The sequence below is a fragment of the Toxorhynchites rutilus genome, chromosome 3, assembly GCF_029784135.1.
Source record: "Toxorhynchites rutilus septentrionalis strain SRP chromosome 3, ASM2978413v1, whole genome shotgun sequence".
NCBI classification, from domain to species: Eukaryota; Metazoa; Arthropoda; class Insecta; order Diptera; family Culicidae; genus Toxorhynchites; species Toxorhynchites rutilus.
This window is the reverse complement of record NC_073746.1, coordinates 55,133,082-55,156,388: the sequence shown is the minus strand read 5'-3', so window position 1 is coordinate 55,156,388 and position 23,307 is coordinate 55,133,082. Positions and strand designations below refer to the sequence as shown.

The following is a 23,307-nucleotide window of genomic DNA, read 5'->3' as shown; positions in this document are numbered from 1 at the left end:
TTTTAAGTGGATTGAATCAGAATTTTCGAATCCTCAAATAATTGAATTATCTCCAAAGCCATGTTTTAAAAATTTCCGCTATTTTTTTTCCATATCAACGCTTATGGAAATTTTTCAGCAAAAACTTTCATAACGTTTTATGGCTTTAGTACCAGTACTGGTTTTAAGAATAATGGAATTTAAATTAAATAAGAAATGTCGGAAACATATACATTTTTCTGAAAATCGTGATCAATTGCCCCCGGTTCACGGTACTTTTAACTTTTTCAGAATATGTTCAATGGCGAGAGAACATTAATCTCTATGCTATGAATCCTGATGGATACAGTTTAGTTACGGAACCTTATTCCTTCAATCGGAACATTGTTGGCCCACGCATGGTAAGGACAGGATTTCATGCAGCTGGAATAGGAATGCAGCAGATAGTCTCGGAAGGTTCGTTCTTTCGATGGGAAAATATCAAAGAAAAAATATGGTTACTTTTTGAATTCTGAAAATTGGTGCTTTTGATGCTTTGATTGATTAACACGTTAAGTTCCCGATTATTCTTGTTGCGCTTTCCATTTAGTCCGCCTCGAGTGTATTTGCACAATATCAGTGTCGTTCTCCGCTCCTAAAGATATTTATTGTATACTAGCTGACCCGGCAAACTTCATCAACCAACATACTTCACGAATCGGAATCGTTTATTACAACAATTCAGTGATTCCCTCAGAAGGCATGAAATTCTCCTCCAAAAATGTAGTGGCTGCATGAAATTTTTGATAATTTGAAGATGTGAAAAATATAAAAATAACAATCGACATGATATGACTTTGACATTAACATGGATAACAAATGTTTTGTGAATTCCAGTTTCATATTTCTACACGTGGTAAACAGTGAAGCCATGCATGTTGTGAATCTGGCAGCCAAGCCCAAGGAGCTTGCCAGATCGGTCCAACCGAAGCCAACTTGAAGCTATTATTATGGAATGGCCAGTGTTTGAAAAATCATTCTAGAATGCTCAAATAAAAGATAGAGAAAGGTAGTCCTAATCCGGCCGATGGTCCTAATTAGGGCGTTTAGCGTTTATTGTTTAACGTTTAGCATTTAGTGTTTAGAATTTAGCATTTAGTGTCTAGCGTTGATCGTTAAGCGTTGGATGTTAAGTGTTGAAAGTTAAGCGTTGAGCTTTGAGCATTGAACATGGAGCGTTTAGCGTTTACCAGTGAGGGTTAACCGTTGACCGTTTCCGTTTACGAAGAGTTTCAAATAAAAATTGTGAATGAAAACTAACTTTTCGGTATCGAATAGGTATTCTATGTAATATACTCTACACATTTTCTACTAGCAGGAAGATGCTCTTAAAATCATAAAACGGTTTGATTTCAATGAATGAAAATTGAATTCTCGCGTAATTTTTGAAAAGGTTCTATGTAACATTCACATCAACTCGATAAAAACGAAATTGAAGCCCGGAACATTGTTCCGCGAATTGTTTCAAAAGGAATCGATCTCTATCACTACTTTTACCACTAGCAGTCAATAATAACTCTGACAAACCAATCGTAACTGTTGCTGTGTGATTTTAGTTTGAAATTAAAGCCTCCGAGCGAGAAATGTTACATTAGACGTTTTGACTGACCGTTTTGGAATTAAACGATATCCAGCTTCGAGTTCCGTTATTGTGAAAATAATAAGGGATTCTCATATGAAATAAGCATATGGAATAGTGTCTCATTCATTCACGAATGAGCGAAAAAATAATTCCGGGGGCTCTTTTATAACAAACCTGAATTGCATCCTGGATTATGATATGCGTTTCAACGCAAGACAGCGTTCAATAAGAAAGTATAGGGAGAAAATGAAAATTAAAAAAAAAAAACATGCAACGAAATAATGAAAGATTTCGAACGCCCATAGCTCGACTTCGTTTAGTTCTGTAGCGGTGGCAAGAGTTCGCCGTACAACCCAATAGCATTTTAGTCCTAAAATTAAGTCGTGGCCTGGACACCATATTCTAATAGTGTTCCATATAAACATATCAAGTATTGTACACTCAAAATAGAATCTACCAATGTTGCCTTCTGCAACTAGAAAACGTCGATACTTATCCCTCTCCCAAAGATCATTGACACCAAGACGGTCAACAGGAATCCGGCTGCTATATTTAATTCATTTTTTATTTGTTCGCCGACAATACAACGACGTTCTGTGAACTACTAACCTCGAATCGGGAGTGCTTCGTCACAAATTAGCACTGGGGGAAGCCAATTGTATTTCTCGCCCCAGTCCCACAAGATACGGGTCTCGGGTCGTTGTCAACAACGGGTTGCGAGGAACGGGCAGGAGTTTGCGAACAAAAATAGCAAATCAAGCGAGGTATGTGGTGGATATTTATACGCAAACAGCAGAAGCCATAATAATATGAAAAGGTGCAGAAAAATGCACAAGTCTGACGCAGAAACGGTCCGTCTGCATACGATGTTCGGGCTTTGTCACATGGGGGGCTGGGATGGAGAGTTTGTGGGTTTGTGAAGGGCGGTGGTGAAACAAATGAATTTAACTGTTTGGTAAACAGCAGAAAAAAAAGTGAGAGCGTAAACTGACGCTTCGTGGCGTTATTCAAACATGGATACCACCAATTCGGGGAATGCGGAGGAGTGCAGCTGATGAGCGGAGATCTGGATAGGTTCATAACCCTTATGAACATTTTTGACGTCATTGGCTTGATACCGGTTAAATTCATAGAACAGGATTATTTTGAGTAACTTCCAGTTCTACGAAACTTTCGTAATTTACAAGCGAAGAAGCTTTTTCGTTGTTGCCACCGGATGACAATCAGCGCAAATGTACACTGGAATTAGTGAAGCATAATTGCAATCATACGAAACAAATGGCAACATCGCATATTCCAACATATACGCACACAGTGGAGGAATTGCAATTTGAATTTCGATGCGCAAGATAGCGCACTACTGCATTTATCATGCACTCGAACAAACGTGTGTATGAGTATGCGTGAAATGCAGTTTCACAAACACAACCTTCCACGCGTGCACACATACGCAATATCAACATCAACCAATCTACTCTCGGTCGGTAAAATTGAAAAATTCGATCTTCGGAAAATATTTAGCACCGAAATTCTATGAAGCTTAGTCTGCGAATTCAGTCTGCCAACAAGAGGTATGGGCCGAAAAAATCGAAACATTCTGTCGCGAGATATTGCGCATGACTTGCTCAATGTGTGAGAGATGTTCTCGATGGATTCGGATTGCATGCAATGTCGACACGAATACGTTGTGTGTACCGGTGTAAAGTTTTCATTCATGGCTCGTGTTCCGTCCTTTCGATTCAGCTCAACCGAAACCGACCGAACAAACGAGCGAACGTGGAATGGTTGCCATAGGTCAGTAACGGTGAACGGAGTGTCGTGCTGATGGCAAACACGAAACAACACGTATTTTCACCAGCCTTTCTTCTCCATGGTACCAACGGTATGTACCTCTGCCCCCACATGGGTCATTTGGACGCAGCGATTATCGAGAGTGGGATGAAAGGCGAACCAGTGGAATTTTCACATAATTTTTTTTTTTGCGCTGGAGATGGATAACGTCTCATTGGAGTGAATACTGGATGCTGATGTGCGAAATGGAGTTGAAATGCAGAACAAAAATCAAACTTGATTTTAAAATCACGCTTCAGTTTGCCACACCGTCTGCATGGTCGAGCCAAAATTAGGAGTTTCGGACGACTCCGTTACTCCTTAGCATCGGTTTCGTCACCCCCAATCGATGCACGATGCAGATGCACCCTCGCACACCAATGCGCATTTTCGGTTATGTGCATGTAGGCTGAGACTGTTGGAGGAGTTCGCCCGACAAAAAAAAAATGAAAATAACCGCATTAAAATCGACAAACATTAAAAACAAAAGTCGACAAGAACGACGTGGCAATTTTTTTTGTTGCTCCTCTCGGGCTGTGTTTTGCTTGAATGTATTCAACGAGATTTCGATGTTTTGTTTTATACCATTTTATTTGTTTCGGTCTGTGGTTGAATGCTCGTTCTGTGCTTTTCCCCTTGCATCGTTTAAATCGGTTTTTGAACTCTGATGCACACGTTTCTACGCTGTGTGAAATTATATTTTATTCTATAATGGATGCTTTTATTTTCAAAACATTGTTGCACGATTGATATGAAGGAGACGAGCGAGAGAAAAACGCATTCGCGGTATCTTTTTAATAGGATGCTGCCTGGGGAGCATATTCATATTGATAAGCAACGATTTCACATTCGCTGGAATCGACTCTTCGGTTGCGTTCTTCAGCGTAGCAGTAGGTTCACCGCCACTTTATTACTTATATTGGATGTGGGAATCTCACTTTGAGAAAATCAAACAAATTTGGTGGTCTAGAAAATCATAGAATTAATCATTCGCAGTAGGGGAAGGGTGGTCTAGGGTTCTTTTTATAATAAAATTGTTTTGAAGCTGAAATTTTGCAAAATTATTGTGTCCGGCATCTTTGAAAAAATAAGAAAGAGTGGAGGAAGACGGACACTTGAAGGGAAAGATGGGCATTAACTGAAAATCAACTCCGCCTGGGAATGACGGATCTCAATAACAGCATGTCCGAATAAGAACCAAAGCAGTGGGTCCAAAGCCCAAAAAAAAAAAGGATGATTGTAATAGCTGTTATCCATGGTTATTATGGAAAGAAAGTAATGGATAAACCCCTAAGTCAAGGTGTGAAGCGACCCGTGCTGAGGGATGAATGGTAGGGGGAGTCTAAACCCTGCTGGCTGACTCTCTCTGTCGGAAAAAAACCTCCATAGAGATGGACTCTATGAGTGTAGAAGAGGATGAAGTACTGAGCGACGCACCTGTGGATGTTCAGTCCTGCTTCTCTTCCATCCTCAACACTCCGACTCGCTGTGAGTCGCTAGAGGATGATAGTGACGAATGTAGCATCACTATAAAAACTGAATCTAAAGTTGTAGATTCAGCCGAGGTCCACTCTTCGTGGAAAAAAAACTCACCAGGTGTAAGGGAAGGAAGCTGAAGAACTTGGTCGCAGCTGAGATCCCTGTGAAGGAAGCCGGGTTGCAAGCACTGAGTTGACATATCTCTTGGCTAACAAAATGCACCCGAGGATCGGAGCTACCTAGTAGCAACGAAAAACCCGATTCCTAAAAAAGTCGAAGCAAAATCTCTGCGCCCGTAAAAAAGCGGGGCTGAACGAGCAGAAAAAAGATGCTCATAACACTCTTCAAAACAACATCACAAAAACCACTGGAGCAAATCAAAGTTGGAATCCTCCCGGAGAACTATCCCAAAACTGAACTGACTATAGCTCAGCTAGATTCCATTCAGAATGTACTACGCACTGCAATAGAGCAACAAAGAAATAAACCGGTGAAACCCAAATCTCAACTGCTCATATAAGTCGGGTTATCTAATCTTTTCTTGTAAAGACCATCAAACTTCGGCATGGTTGAAGAAAGTGGTTCCCATGATAACCCTAGGAGATAACATAGCTGGTTGCTCTAGACGCAAAAAATATTCCGCGTCCAGAAATTCTTCATGCCTTTTTTCTACAAAATGCAACATACAGCGACAAGAGACTCAAAAGCCTCATAGAGAGCCAACGAAAATCTCTCCACCGATAAATGGCGTATACTCAAGAAATCCAATCCCAATGAAATCCACGCGGATTGGACGCTAACAGTTGACGAAGCTTCAATGCGTCAAATTTTTGGCAAAAATTTCAAAATAAACTTCCGATTTGGCGAAACTAAGCTGAGGAAAATAAATCCAAAGCAGCGCCAAACCACAGCTCAAAAAAACTCCAGTGTACTCGAAGAAGATCTGGTGCCAAGAGAAATGACGAAACTCAAAATTCCAAAAAACCCAGGTATTCTGGAGTCTTCAGAGCCCAGTGACTCCAAACTTGTGCAGACAAGTTCAAAAGTTCACAAAATGTTCAAAAAGCCGTCAGCAGGGTTTCTGGTAAGTTTCCTCGTGAAGATTCTCCGGAAACAAAAAACTTGACAATCTGAATGTTTTGACCCATGCGGTACAAACTCAACGGCTATCGCAAAAAGTGTAGGAACTTCAACTACGTCAAGTGAAAAAGGTGAGTTTCTTCAAACTACCCATCACGCCAGATCCAAAATAAACATAAACACTGGAACAAGCAAAAAACCTGACCATAATTTCAATAAAACAGATGGGATTCCTATTCTCCCAAATAAACCCCCGGATCGGTCAACTCAACCTAATGCAGAACATTAAAGTTTTGCAAATAATCCATCACGCTAAAGCAGCGTCGAGTGTGTTATCAAGGAGGTTCACAAAAGACGCTGTACGAGAGTTGCCAACCCTTTTTTGATTATGGCAGATAATTCGAGTATTTGGCAACACGTTCAGCATCCACAATCATCGATGATGACAGAGGTAGAGCTAGTATATACATGTATTGGTAGCGCATAGAATGTGATAACAATATTGGCAATTGTCAGTGGAGCAGATAATTATCATGAAATAGAATTCAAATTCATGTATTCAACCTATTTGTTCTGTAAATCATAGTTAGATATAAGTCCAATAAAATTTGTACAGTTCGATGTTAACCGTGGAGAATAAAAGTTGTATAAATCACTAGTAGTCTCGTGTTCAATTATTACGTAGATTGGCCCTGTATTTCTTCGAAGTGTTGGCCTGCTGGATCGACGAAGGTATTCATCGAAGGAAACCCGCCAGAAACCGGAAACCCAGGAAGTCGTGGTTCAGTATCCCAACAGACGCTGTGGATCTAGCTCTTATCCAATAGCATTGGGTTCACAAAGGAAGAATACTAGGTATTCAAACAGGAGGAAATTGGTGCATTAAATCATTAGGGTTTGGTAACTGAATTAAATTTTGAGGGTTTATCAAGGCCGCAGTTTTGATAACTGGATCGCTGGAATCAAATCGTTTTGAAATCTGTTTCGCGAGCTCAATATAGAAATCACGACTAATCGATTTTAAAATCAACTTCCCAGCAGCATCCCAACTTTTTCCAGCTACTTCTGTATCGATACCAACGTAAATATCATCAACAGTGTTGCCACACGTACATATTCATCTGGAATAGTACAGATTTTTTCGTTATTTTTGGTACAGATTCTGTACGGTACAGAGTACAGATTTTCGTCTAAAAGTACAGATTGGTACAGATTTTTTTCCGTTTGTGAAATTTCTTACATTTGAACAAAGCAATATTGAGGTACATGACGACTTCTACGCCGCAGTATCGCTTGGTGCTGCTAATCATAAAAGCATTTACAATACAATGATTGATCAGTTTCATAAGGACGAAATTCCTTACAAGAATCGACCCAGAAAGTTTTCCAATCTGACTAGCATTTACGTTGTGTTAGAAGCGTTTCCAGGATTCTACAATGGGAATGTACAAGATGGGGAGAATCAATTCTGTAGCCTAAAGATGAAATTACTGCGTAAAGAAACCACATTTTCAGAAAACGAGCATATGCTCAGCAATGACACGATGAACACTATTTTGAGATCAAAGGATTTGGTCAAACATCGTGGCGGTAGCTCGAAAATTTCAAAAAACGATAGTATGCAATCTAGATTCAAAAAAAAACTATGTATAAGCATCATCAAACACACGAATGACTTGCAAATATAAATGTAGTGAATGTAAATGTAAATGTAGTATTTATGGTACAGATTTTTGGAAAAAAGTACACATGAGAAAGATTTTTGACCCCACTGGTACAGATTCAAATGTGTCAACACTGATTATCAGGCTTCTTCAGAAAGTTTTCAAAATCTTTCACATTAACATCAGTGAGTCGTTGTACGTAGCTCTCCAAACATAAGTTATTCAACATGATCATCAATAACATTCTCGTCAAATTAGAAAGTTCGCAAAAATGAGAATTTTCTGATTGAAAAGTACAATTGACGTTGTTGATGAGCGATAGAAAAAAAAAAGTTTAAGGACAGCATAACGGATTAGTCATAGGATCGTTTAAATGTGTCAACATATAATACGATTGGCTGATTGATTATGGTCATACTTAACTTGGAACGAAAATAATAGGATAAATAATAATCTTAAAATCGCTCAAGATTTCGCTTAACAACTGCCTCCAAAGGAAGCCATCTCGTTCAACATTTTTGTAAATCAAGGTATCTATGTGTGCACTGTAAGTGCACCCGTGGCCGAGTGGTTAGCGTCTCACATTATCATGCCGGGTGTTCGGGTTCGACTCCCGTCACGCGTATTCTAGACCTTGCCCCTCGGAATACATTCAAGGTGTGTTATTTGGCTTAAGAATACTCAACTAAGTAATTAATAAATGACGCTAGTTAATGCATACGTTGAGACGGCTAAAGTTCCATAGGGAACGTTAACGCCATTCAAGAAGTTGTGTGCACTGTAATAAATTTACTATTGAATCAAAAAGCAATCTGTAAATTCTATATCTTTGCTGAAAATCAGTAATTCTGTATAGACAGATTCTGTATCTGAAATCAAAACAAAATGTTTGTGTTTCTATTCGGTGGAGTGTCCGTTTTACCCGTCATACCCTTTGTATTTTTTAACATCAATATTTCTGGAGTAAGATAAGAAAACTTATCGCTGATTCGATAAAATGGAAAGAGCTTAATTCCAAAACACTCACGTAACGAAAAATATACAAAAAATTACTTGTTAGCACTGAGAACCTTATTTTTTTCAGATGAAAATTTACATCGAACTGTTTTTTTTAGTTTTTATGCTTTTATGCTTTTATGTTTTGACGTAGGACTACGTCTTTCATTTCTATACCGGGGTGTAAAATCAAAGTTTCGAAAACGAAAGCGTTACGCCGGAGACCGAGATTTTGAGCGTTAATAGCTCCTAAACAACTGAACGAAATGGTATGATAAACACTTCATTCGAAAGATAAAATGTCTACGCGTTATATACTTGTTACTTTTTCATCCAAAAACTTGCTTCAATAGTCTTAAAATTGCTTTCAAAACAGGCTATTGAAATCACCAATCGGTATATAAGCGAGCACCGCTCGTAAACACACTCAGTTATAATTGAACAGCGATTGGAGCATGTTGTCGCTGTTGTGATGAAGCTAACTTCGTTTATCATGAAAGCGCTGATGAACGGTGTCACCAAGAGCCTGTTTGTGCACCTTAGGTCAGAAGGGAATCAATCAGGAGGAGAGTGATGCCACGGTTCCGCTTGAAACATCGGAGCAGCCGCCACACACACATACACGCGCGGAACCCTCGTTGCTAGCACCGTTGCTGAAAAAAAATCGACCAGTTCCCCTGGGAATTGAAAAATACATTCATGCGAAAGAGTTTATTTTAATGTTTTCTATCCATACAACACTGTAACTAAATACATTTGGTTTTGTGATTTTTAATCAAGTGTAATTAGGTGGAAAGCTTCTGAAGATTATTCTTCGCCATCAGTAGGATATTTTCGTATCCGATATTGTATGCGCGTGCAACGGAAAATGTTTCGTATCGCGAAAATTATATAATTTTCAATCGATTATTGCTCAGTCGCCGAAATTTTTCCCAATCGGTATATAAGCGAGCACCGCTCGTAAACACACTCAGTTATAATTGAACAGCGATTGGAGCATGTTGTCGCTGTTGTGATGAAGCTAACTTCGTTTATCATGAAAGCGCTGATGAACGGTGTCACCAAGAGCCTGTTTGTGCACCTTAGGTCAGAAGGGAATCAATCAGGAGGAGAGTGATGCCACGGTTCCGCTTGAAACATCGGAGCAGCCGCCACACACACATACACGCGCGGAACCCTCGTTGCTAGCACCGTTGCTGAAAAAAAATCGACCAGTTCCCCTGGGAATTGAAAAATACATTCATGCGAAAGAGTTTATTTTAATGTTTTCTATCCATACAACACTGTAACTAAATACATTTGGTTTTGTGATTTTTCAATCAAGTGTAATTAGGTGGAAAGCTTCTGAAGATTATTCTTCGCCATCAGTAGGATATTTTCGTATCCGATATTGTATGCGCGTGCAACGGAAAATGTTTCGTATCGCGAAAATTATATAATTTTCAATCGATTATTGCTCAGTCGCCGAAATTTTCATACTCAGAGTGTTCATTCCCCTCGAGTTTGCCTTCCAAATTGCCATCGTAAACCACACCTTCTCTCGATTCAATCACGCACGAAAAGCATACTTAAGCGATATTCTGGTGGTGAAACCAATTCATTTTTCGTGAGGACACCGACTGGACAACATCGTTGCTGGACGAGCTGGACGGCGAGGGATCGACTGATTCATTACCTGACCTGAAACGCATTCAGTTTGTTTCGAACTGTGAGGGAGTGCAGAAAAGCCGATCGATCAGAAGGAGAAGAGAAGGTGATCTAGAGAGTATCAGCATCGAAAAACGGTTCCCCGGGAAGACATCGAAGCAGCCGCCACACACACATACACGCGCGCAACTTTTTCGTTTGCTGGTTATCGAGAAGAAACCTGAAAAGAAGTGATCGTTGCTGAAAAATAATCTGCCAGTTCCCCTTGGAATTGAAAATTACATTCAAGCGAGTTTATTTTAATGTTTTCTATAATATAATAATACTGCGACCACATACATTTGGTTTTGTGATTTGTCAATCAAGTGCAGTTAGCAGGAAAGCTTCTGAAGATTATTCTTCAGAACAAGGTTTTTTATACCAATATTGGATGCATAAAACCTTGAGCCTTCAACGTAACGAAGTCCTACAAATATTCATTTATTCATTCATCCAGAATGGATTTAGATTCAATTTCAAACAAATGATCTCTAAATCAACGATAGTCCTACGTCACCCTTGCGGTTATACCATAGATATAACACACTTCCTGTTTTTATTTACAATCTTGACAATCTTGGCCAGCTAGGTGTACACAGTGAGTGTCAAATCTATTGATACACTGTATTGCAAGTTGATACATCATTCAAATTTGACATAAAAATGTAATTTATCAATCTTATTGGCCCTTTCCGTCTGTCCCGACTTTCCTCTACATATTCTTCTTTCACTGGTTTTAACAGTGAAAGTAGCGTATGTACTTCGAACAATAATTCTTCATCCATCTTTTGGGTAATCCACAGATTTCTTGTCTCAAGAAATCCTGGCCTTTTGAGAAGATCGAATAATCAAGCTAGATTTTTATTATTCCGCAGCAAATTTTTATTCCGTAAGATCGGTAAGACTATTCTAGCGTCCATACAAAGTGAAACGAAAACTGAATTTCTGATGCAAAAAAGTAGTAACACCATTAATTGACTGCTTCATTATTTACCAATCGTGAATGCAAACCAACGAACCTAAATAGTTACCAGGTATGCTATAAAGGTTCTCGCGTTAGTATTAGTAAATAGCGTGCAGTTTGGGAAAAATTGCAACTAAACGAGCAAAATACTGTTGAGTTATGTTGACGGAGAAACTGCTGGAAGAAGCCAAAATTCATTTCCAATAGAATATGAAGGCGAATTTCTTCATAGTCCCCTGACTTTCCTCAGTTGAATATGTCTTTGCCGAGCCCTGCAAGCGAAGGTCTATAAACATGAAACAACACTATCAATGAACACCAGTGCACAATGTTCCAGAAGGTGCATTTAAGTGGAAATTAGCATCTAGAGCTCGACAGTCATTCTCTTGACAAACACTGTCTTCGACATATGATGACATATGATAGAGCGCTCATTTTCATCTTGTCAAAAATAGAGTGACCAAAATTTTCGATGAAATAAAAAACCTAATTTTCTCATCTTCATAGATAGAGGTAAACATAGTTCTACAATATTGTATTCTCAGTTATTTTAAGCAACTATGTTTTTCTCTTTTTTCTCTATCTCTTGGAATAACCGATATAGCGCTTTCATGAAAAAAAACCGTTTTTTGCTCTAAGTTTTATGTTTGAAATTTTAGATACAAACTGTCTTCAGAAGACTTTAAGAGCTTACTAGGACAAACATTTTGCTGTGTAGAATTTGTCAATATTTCAACTCTACTCCAAGTTATTGATATATCTTCCCCAAAAATACGCCCCCTTAATTTTTTTGTCGTTCTTTCTTTCATGTTTATTGACGGCGTTTGAAAGAGCATATTTGTCTATACATAATGTGAGATTTTCAAAACGATGTTATTTCTTGTATTTGAGTAAACTAAAATTATTAACCAAAATTTTGAAACTGAGTTTTCGGGTGAAAGCCCATCATTATCTTTGACTAGGATTATGATATTGATATGTTCTGCCTTACAACATGGTTGTCCTAATAAGCTCTAAAAGTTGTTCGAATACAATTCTGATGTGGGATTTGAAATGTAAAAATTAGAGCAAAGACCCGTTTTTTCATGCACCCTATTGCAACTTAGAATAAAAAGCGCTAAATCGATTATATCAAAAGATACAAGTGGAGCCGATCTGGCGTGGAGGTAACATCCAAACTTCTCACGCTCAAGATCACGAGTTCAATTCTGACTCCCGACATTCTTCCAAAATGGAAGGTAAAAGTGACGAACCAGCCAGAAGCGTTGAAAGTCACTATAATACAGAAAAAAAAAAAAAAAAAAAAGATACAAGAAAAGGTGTACTACAAAGTTGGTTAAAATAACTGGAGTTATAACGTTGTCTAACTATGCACCCTTTTTCGATAACATTGAAATGAGTGCTGAATCATATATAATAACTTTATCGAACAGTAGGCGATCTGGCGTAGTGGTAACATCCATACCTTTCACGCAGAGATCACGAGTTCAATTCTCACTCCTGACATTCCTTCAAAAATGGAAGTAAATGTGACGAACTAGCCGAAATGTGCTGAAAATCACTATAATAGAGAAAAAAAATTTATCGAAGACAGTTTTTGTGTAGATAATAAAGATCTTCCATAAAGTTGTTCTTAGCGCTTTCTATCTAGGGTCACCACGTAAAAAACGGAATGTTTTCTCTAACTTCTAAATTTCAACCTCTACATCAAAATTGTCTTAAGATGACTTTTAAAGCTTATCAAAACAAAAAAAATTTTAATGCAGAACAATATTTTAATCCTACTCAAAGTTATTGATGTTTTTTACCTAGAAACTCATGATTTCAAATTTAATTTACTCAAATACAAAACTAACCTAGTTTTGAAAATATCACATTATATAGAGTCGAAATAGCCCTTACAAATGCTGCCTATAAATATTTTTTATGTTTGCCCCAGAACGAACGACAAACAAATGAAGAGAGCCACCCTAGTATGGGGTACATCAATAACTTTGAGTAGAGTTGAGATATTGACATGTTCTGTATCGCAAAATGTTCGTCTTAGTAAGTTCTAAAAGTCTTATGAAAACAGTTTGCATGTAGAAATTTGAATATAAAAGTTAGAGCAAAAAAATTTGTTTTTTCATTTCACGGAAAGCAGACAGAAACTAATGAAACGCCAACTTTAACGGTAAACGCTTAATGCTCATCGCTAAACGCTTATCGCTCGACGCACAACGCAAAATGGTCAACGCTCAATGAATACCATAATGTTGCCTTTTACGGATCCCTGATCCTTTCTTTTTTTAAACATGGGAATATAACATGTTTACAATAAAAAATCACTTCAAGCGATGAAGATCAACTTGACTTTTTCGTGATAATCACCTGAAATTATTGACAGTAAGGGAGGTGCCTGAACGCAGGCTTTTCGATATTCATTCGTGCTGTTTCCGTTCAACATACTAGACGAAGTTCTCCCGTCTCGACTCTTGTGTTATATTCCTTATGACAGATATAGTGTTGTGTTTCAACAAAAGAGAATTCATTCGACATTGGGAAAACGTTATTCCGCCATTCGTGAATAAATAGTGAAAATTTGAGCCACTGACCAGTAACATTCAGGTTCCTTCAAAGCTGCGAGTGGCAAATGAAGGAAAAACTAAAACTAGAAAAGTTTTCTTTCTCACTAGATCAGTGTTGCTAGTTACACTTTCCGTAGTTTTTAACTAGCAGCACACTATCAATAACACTGAAAAAGTTATGAGTTGTTTCTGTTTGTGTTTATTTGACTCAAACATATTTTGGGGTCAGCGAAATATATAAATTAAGCTCTAAACAACATTAGGAGAAGGAGAAAACTAAGAAGAGTAAGAAAACTCAATATATAACAACATCAAAAATAAAAAAGTAAGGGCTTGTGTCTATAACACGACTTCATTTTCGAAGTATGACTACGAAATTATATTGATCAAACCCGCTTGTTTATCACTTCGGATATCATTTTGGAATGCATCTAAATTTCTTAAAATATCTTTTTAGTTATTTAGTTGTTTCTACTGAGCTAAAAGTTTTCATTTAAAATTTTAATAAATAGAAAATGACTTCTGGTCTGGTAAACTGATGGAGAATAATTTGCCTTCCGAAGGAAATTTTAAATTGTTAAAATTTTAATGAAATGGTCACCTGATGTTATTTGATTATCTAAATCTCGTAGTACTGAACGTTTCTTAAACATTTCCACATAAATTTCCTGATAATTCCACTAAAACACATCATGATTATATAAACTTATCTTCTGATGTAATTTTCGTATATGATTTGTATCTCCCTTGCAAATGTGGTATAAAGGTACGAAGTAGGGGACGGCCGGGTAAGACGGCCACCCTAAGTATGGAGTACAATCAAACATAATGTATAAAAATTGAAGCACTTCATTATGTCAGCATCGATCGCTGAAATATTTTCCGCAAGCACGTTGATTTTCAAAACGTAGCATTTTATTTAATAAAAAAAAACGTATGGAAATAGTGCTACTAAAATCATGCCGGGTAAGGTTGGCCACCACTAGGCGTAAGACGGCCACATGAAATACCTCGTGATTCTAGCCGTGAGAGAATTATTGTTTCCGACAAAATTGTACTACAGATCAAAACCGTTGTATTATAGATGAAGCGTGACAAGAGTGGGAGCGGGTATTTCTCCCTGAATTACCTATAACGTGCTTAATGGGCGACCGTTCGTATGACATCTGTAAACAAATCAAATTTTGAGGGGATTCTCACAGGTGATATTCTCAATCAGTTCGTCAATTAACGGCATTCAAATGATATCGTTTATAGCAATCACATCTCTTACAATAGTGTCCTTTATTCAGACAAATACAATAGAAATATAGAAAATCCGGAATCGGAAACCGAGATTTTTTTGATCATGAATTCTCATTTCCTGAACAATTCTTCCTGAATTTAGACACAAATAGTAACATATAGAAAAGTACACTTATCTCAAAATTGATTAATTCGATTCGATGCTTCAATGCTTATTCAAAGCATGAATAAAGCGTATATTTTCTATCATTATCATTGATGAACAAGGATCGAAATTCTCGCTTACCAGCTTGAACTACGCCATCGAGAACATGAACAGCAATTGCCACGTAAGTTCCTGGAAAAAAAGAAAGAAAAAATAGATGTTAATAGCACTGGAATCTCTGTAAAATATATTATACTAGCTGACCCGGCAAACTTCGTCCCGCCCAAAATTTGTTTTTTGTTATCAATACCTTCAAACACTCACGTTTTCTTACTAAGCGCAAGTTCATGGAATAAATGTTTGATACAGAAAACATGATAGAATAAAGACAGACCCACTTCAAGACAGACCTCTTCTCATCTTAGAGAGGGGGAGGAGTGTCTATTCACCATAGAAACATTTCGTGCCTCTGAAATCTTCACATGCCAAATTTGACTCGATTTGCTGGATTAGTTTTCGAGTTATGCAGAAATTTGTTTTTCATTCGTATGACATCCCACCCTGAGAGAGGGAGGAGGAGTGTCGAACCACCATAGAAACATTTATTGCATCCTTGAACCTTTACATGTCAAATTTGGTTTCGTTTGCTTGATTAGTTCTCGAGTTATGCAGAAATTTGTATTTCATTTGTATGGGAGCCCCCCCCCCATTTAGAGAGGGGGCTGGAGTGTCTAACCACCGTGAAAACATTCATTGCGCCCTAAAACCTCCATATACCTAATTTGGTTTCGTTTGCTTGATTCATTCTCGAGTAATGCAGAAATTTGTGTATGATTTGTATGGTAGCAAATTTCTTTTCATTCGCTTGATTAATTCTCGAGTAATGTACGAATTGCTGTTTCATTTGTATGGGAGACCCTCTCAGAGAGACGGGAGGAGTGTCTATTCGCCATAGAATCGTTTTTTGTCCCCTAAAACCTTCGCATGCCTAATTTGCTATTTTCTTGATTAGTTTTTGAGTAATGCAAAAATTTGTGTTTCATTTGTATGGCAGCCCCTCCTTAGAGAGGGGGTGGAGTGTCTAACCACCATAGAAACATTTATTGCACCCTAAAACCTCCACATGCCAAATTTCGTTTGCTTGATTAATTCTCGAGTAATGCAGAAATTTGTGTTTTATTTGTATGGCAGTCACCCCCTGGAATATAACTGAAATTTTTTATTCAATCTGGCCTAGCTTATGGCCAATTTTGTCGTTAGCAGCATTGTGTTTTGTTACTAAAATGAATTTGAGTGTAACGACGCATTCGAATTGTTACAGCAGCATAATAGAATCCCGACAATCGCCAATAACGTAATAAAAGACTAAAAATGAGGTTCGTACACAAGAAAAAAAGATATTTCAGTATGAAAGCTATGTTTTATCAATATAGAAATAAAATCATTAGAATTGGTAAAGCCGAGTATATTAGTAGTCAGATAATCATGGCCAAAACGAAAGAGCAAGATACTAATACTCACTGATATATTTCGTAAAGGCCTTCAGAATTAATATAGACTTTACTTTTGCTATCATCCACTCGCAGATAATCGGGGGTTTTACTGAATCACGGTGATTAGTTTCATTCTTTTTTTCATTTTATTTTTTTCTGAACGCTAGTTCCATTGAATTCAACAACAGCCAAGAGTTATTTAAAAAAACGCAATTCCACTCGATAGTCTGATCCGCGATATTCTGGCTTCTCGTAATAGCGATCCTTTTTCTTTGATTTATGATTTTATTGAATTCATACACCTTCAAGTATGAGAGTTCTTTTTATTTCCATTAAAAAAAGATTGTTATTATTAGAAAATGAATCTGTTTTTCTATTTTTCAGTTACTTCATTCAAATGTCCCCCATGGCAATCTTGAGTAGTCCGCGAGTAATAGGACCCATACTTTCAACCTACAGATCATTTCGGAAAATTAAAACAAGAAGAAGAATCCATAATTCTTATAAATTCAATTTTGGTGATTCTGTATTGAAATAATTTGGAAAAGATGACAGGGTTTTTATGCATTTCTGTGGAAGACCATCTGCTACCCACTGATTTTTTTCCATTTCCAAACACGGCTCGTTATAGCTTAACGTGGCTGAGTTATTTAAAAATTAATTTTTCATAGAATAATTCATAATTTGCAGTTCCATAATTTCTCAAATGGGACTTGAGTGGTGTAAAAACATATGTGTTGGAGAAGAACATTGGAACCAGAACTTAATTGACCCAATAAAAGCTCTTCGAAGAGCTAAGAAGAAAAAATTATACAAGGTTGTGTCCAAGATACGAACGCATTGTTGACGTAGAACAACGCTATATATGCCATAGACTCGGCTACAGTCGATTATATACTTGTTACACCAGCACCATTATTCCACATCTCCTAACTACATCAATATATTTTTGGCACCGCATGGAAACAACAACAATGAAAATACTTACAAGTATCAAATATCATGCTACATGTTTTTAGTATTGCCTCAGTAATCGCACATTTAGACATCGGACGTACAACGTAAACCAAGTGCCAAACAAGCTTTCGCCATAGCATGCATACAGAGCCATACATTGGTTGCTTGAAGCTACTAGGAATATAAACACTTCTCATCATTTGCGCTATTCTCAAAAGGAACGCTACTATTAATATTACTGGTTCAAAGTTACAAAGTTACATTACTTTCTTATGCTCAAGCGCAGCTTATGCTTTCTCCACTAGTGGAGAAAGTTTTGCTACCGGCAAGCGAAACCAAATCTCATATAAAATTCCAGAAGAACATTTACTTTCTCAGTGATAAAATAAACGAAATATACGCTCTCTGTTAATCTCAACAACCTCGAGAAGAGTAGCATTGTTTCTTTATGATCAAGATTAATACAAATGCAATCCTAGTTGAAGGCAGTTTTGCGACTGGCACGCAAACCCAAATAACTTACAACATTCCAACACAACATTCAAGATGCTTGGTATTCCCCACAAAATGTTTAGGCGCACAACCTTAACACCTGCTTCGCCAGCAGAAAAAGAAAAATATTTGCCTCAGCAGAGATACATTACTAATAACGTAGCGTACATATTTCCTTCCCGCTATCTCCCCTCTTTGTTTATATTTATCATCACGGCTGCATAATTTGCACCACCAAACAATCGTTAATCGCGCAAAACACGGAAGAACAAGCGATATTCATTGCTTCTAGAACGATACTGAAAGTTTGCCTCAGCCAGATCCACTGTTTATACTCCAGGCAAATATTCCCCTTTGTTGTTCTTATTTTCCCTTGTTCACGGAGACATTAAATCTCACGATTTCCCCTTCGTTGCTCGTCGATAAGTTGCTCGTTGTTGACGGCACGGGTAGAAAAGATCACGAATCAGCAGAACAAATGTATGGGAATGGCTTATACTTTTCATGATTTTTAATCATTTACACACCAGCGGATTGTAATGTATAGCATATCAAACAAATCTTAGGGAATTTCCTATTCGTTTGGTATGTAAATCGCCAAAATTCGATCGCGGCAAAAATAGCTATTAACGTTAACTTTATTTCATAAAAACGTGACCTGTTTTCTGATTTATTGGCACCCTTAATAAAAGACGTAGTTCATCATCAAATGCATCAAATTCAATTTATTGTGGAGGTTATAAACGTCTAGATTCTCACTACCATGTTACTAAAACAACAACCAATTATTAAGTTCGTCCAGCGTTTGTTTCCTTTGCTGTAGGCTTTTCCTTAGCAAAATCCTTGGAAACACCCCAGTTATGAAGAACATTATCAGCTTGTGGTTTTGAAGCGACAATGAAATCCGTCTCGTACAACGCTATGTGAGTGTTGATTAGGATTATGGTTTCAAAAGATTAACAACAAACTCACTTATAGATGTTGATGAATCTCGTGGCCATCTTTCGATAAATATCAATTTATTACATATTTATTTTCAAATTCAACGTGCATAAATTTGTGTGCCCGATTTGTCAGGTATGTTGGCTGACGTTCTGTAAACCTATATCTGATTCTGGTTGGTAACCATGAACTGCTTAATATTTTTTTAATTAACTAGCCCTACAAATACTGAGAATTTCAAAATAAAATTGTATAACCAGTCATTTTGACTTGTGTGATTAATCTAATGTATAAAACCATGCCGATACCTACCGAACAATTTGTAGTGGAAAACAATTACGATTGATTCATGCGTCACATCCATTACAAATATCCATAAAGTATCGAAACTAATAAAAGCTGCATAAGTTCGGTCAAAATTTTGAATCTTGATCTCGTTTCCACTCACACCAGACCAGCAAATCCGCCGTTCAATATTCAAAAGAGAATTCAATTTCCGATTGTAATCCTACTTGCTACCATCCAGCCTAGTATGATTGCAAATGCCGACGAGGTAGATCCTCCTTCAGAATATGAGCTCATTTGCTATGACGCAAGATTCCTGCACTGTTGGAGCTCTCTATATCTTTATGTGACAATAATTGCTTGCATTTGTATGCACACTGACATTGCGCACTGGATGCAAATTGGGTCTAATGTCTGTACCGCATGCAATGCACTAACCAGCGTACATACGTAGGATGGCCATTTACTTGTCCACATCGAAGCCCCAAGAAGGGTCTCTTTTTGTTTAGTTTTATTAAATTGACCTACGCACGGTCGGGTATACGGAACGGTACTCGATTGAAAGTATTCGGTAGGGTCGGTTGTCGCCGGTGGGCAGCCACCCACACCCAGTGCAGTGTGGCGTATTGCAAACTTGCGGATATTGTTTTTTTTTGCCTCGATAGACGGGCAATATGATTGCGCATATTTTTGATTGAGTGATCATATGCAGGTGACGGCATTTCTGGTATTGGAATTCATAACGTGTTTTTTGTACGCAATGGTCTGCGGCAGCGACAGTCGCTTGTTTGAAAACCTCCAAACTACACCCCTGAGCTTTGGGATGCATGTGCAAAATGTACGAACGACTAGAGGAACACATACGTTTTTAGCGGGGGTGCTCTTGTGGAAGTGAGCAATATTGCAGTGTATCTCATCGATAGAATGCACACGGCAACTGCACAGCAAACCAACAGTGCCAACAGTAATCACGGGATAGTGTATGCCGAACAGATCAAAGAAAAGTGCACCTTCATCGACTCTGCCATTGAGCTGCCATTGCATGTATGATGGGACACAGGCTAGCGCTGTACTTTTCTTTCGAACATAAACACGATAAACTATCAGCACGCAAACCTGCGCTCGTCTGGAAACTGCAGGTGTGTTTTTCTCTCACCACAATGATAAAATTTCGTGAGGATGAGACAGCCGGTGACAGCTACAAATTTGTATTAGCAACGACGAGACATAGCCCCATGGTCGACCAATTGAGCAATGTCGCTAATGTGACGAATATTGTATTATTGATGCAATAAATGTTAGGAGAACAAAGTCATAAAAGTCTTTGTGACGATGAAATAGATAATTACGTGATGATCGGATGACGGGCGGAAATATGTAGAGGGATTTCCAGTAAATAAGTAATACGGTTGAATTGTAACAGTTAAGTACTTCATATTTGATTTTTCAAGTCATGGAATGAATAACCCATCACTTTTAAGAAATTTTAGTCAAACATTATAAAAGTCTAGGTCTCTTTTTATAATAAAATTTGTCTTTGAGGCAGAAATTTTGAAAAATGAAAGTGTCCGGTATCTTTGAAAAAAAAAAAGATTGAGTCGGGAAAGACGGAAACTTGGCGGGAAAGATGGACACCTGGGGTGGGAAAAGTGTCCACCTGAAACTTCAAGTTTATATACTCGATAAGTTTTGGAGGTCTTCAAGTATGCCTTAAAAATGATCCAACAAAAAGGCTAGACTAAAATCACATAGCAAGGGTGGTAGTTTTTCTAATTTTTTCATGTCTAAAATAGCTTCCGGCATTCGGAATGACAAATTCGGATTACGTTTTGAAAACCGCTCTGCTGATTCGTCCATGATATGGGGTAACACTTGCAAACGTAGTCAATGGGTATCTGTTAATAAAAGAAGGAGTACATAATCAAATTGTTTTCAAAACAATTTGTTTGTCTTTTGTCGGTGGAGTGTCCATCTTACCCGACTTGATTAGTATTTCATTTTCGTCTGGAGTAAAAATGAGAAAATTTCATCGCTGATTCGATAAACTGGGAGAGAAGTGATGGTAAAACATTCACGTAACGAAAAATACTTCAAAAAGTTACTCGATTGCAATGAGAACATTATTTTCTTTTTTTCGAAAATTTACATCGAGCTGCCCTTTTTAGATTACCCATTGTTTTTATATACGATTTTAACAGACAGGTGTACATAGTAAGTGTCAATGGTATTGATACACTGTATTGCAAGTTTGTACATAATTAAAGTTTAAAAAAATGTAATTTATCAATTATACAGGGGTGTCCGTCTTTCCTATCCTGTCTGTCTCTTCCAACTTTCCTTTGCTATCATCTATATGCCAATAAAAGAAAAACTTGAAGTATGAACGAAATAAACACATTTGAATCTGTCCCTATTTTAAATTATTTAATTTTAAATTTAATTTTAGATAAAAGTTTTCAAGTATAGCTTGACGAATATTATTCGGCTCTGCATTCTGATACGAATGATAGAGTATTAATTTTATTATTTTAAACCGCAGCCGCTTATGTCTGCATAACTCGAAAACTAATCAAGCAAATGGAGCCAAATTTGGCATGTGAAGGTTTTAGGTGGCACGGAACGTTTCTATGGTTCATAGACAATCCTCTTCTCTCTCTAAGAGGGGCTACCATACAAATGAAGCAAAACATTCTGCGTAACTCAATAACTTATCAAGCAAATAGAACCAAATTTTGAACGTGGGGTTTTAGGGGCGTTCCTAAGGTGGTTCAACACTCCTCCCACTTCTCTAAGGGGGAGCTGCCATACAATTGAAACACAAATTTTTACATAACTCGAGAACTAATCAAGCAAACAGAGCCAAATTTGGGATGCAGGGGTACGAAAAATGTTTGTATAATCGTATGACACCCCTCCCTCCTCTGGAATGGGGAGGGGGTCCCCTTAAAAATAATACACATTTTTCAACCAAACATGACAATTAAAAACTCGGAAAACTCTGAAGGAAAAAGGGGAAACTCGGGAAAACCAATTTGCATATGTTCTACAATTACATAGTGACAAGCGTTGTTATTCCATTTGATGTGTGCGCCAACGAAATTGAACTTTGTTCGAAAGTGGAAATGGATTTTAATGTGATAAAACGCACTCCTATATCTTCTTCTATCTATATAAAAAAATGGATTGCCGAATGTGTTGATAAGAGCAAAACTAGAGAAAGGAATTGTCCGATTTAGGGTTGTCTTTATTGTATCATATTTTCTGTATCAAACATTTATTCCATGTAACGGAAAATCATCATATTTGCAAGTGGTTGAAAAATCTCGAACGAGAATTGTGTCTGAAAGTAATCTGATATGACGAGTTTTGGTACTAGTAATTTTATAGCAAAAGATAATTTTAAAGGGTAGATTAGAAGATCAATCAATGAACAGTTCTGCGATTGGACCCATGAACGTGCACTTAGAAAGAAAACGTGAATATGATAACGAAAAATAAATTTTGGGCGAGACGAAGTTTGCCTTATCAGCTAGTAAAAAATAAAAAAATACCGGTATAATATTTTGCGATAAAGAACAAATCTACCACTTTTCACGAAATCCGTGAATCACTATATCGGTTTGGTATGGAATGGCTGTATCTTTCAGACATTTGCTAATGGTGTTGCCAACTACTTTAACACTTTGACGGCCATGACGGCACTCATGATGCACTCAAACATTATTTCGCTGGGGCCATGAGTGCAGCATTGCATACGCGAAATCTTCCAAAGTTTCAAACGTGTGCGCTATAGCACACGTTTTTCGTTAAAACTAATGTGTTTTTCATTTTCTACTAACCACAATACATAGTAGGACACTTTGATCACATAGTTTGATAGCA

General features: G+C 37.5%; 1 long non-coding RNA gene across 1 annotated transcript in view; it reads right to left on the bottom strand.

Annotated features, from left to right (window-relative positions):
* LOC129779472 (uncharacterized) overlaps positions 1-23,307 on the bottom strand; it is a 146,402-nt gene that overhangs the window by 76,558 nt on the left and 46,537 nt on the right. The window contains exon 2 of the long non-coding RNA XR_008743672.1: positions 15,398-15,448. This is a non-coding gene — a long non-coding RNA (uncharacterized LOC129779472). The remainder of the gene's footprint in view (positions 1-15,397; positions 15,449-23,307) is intronic.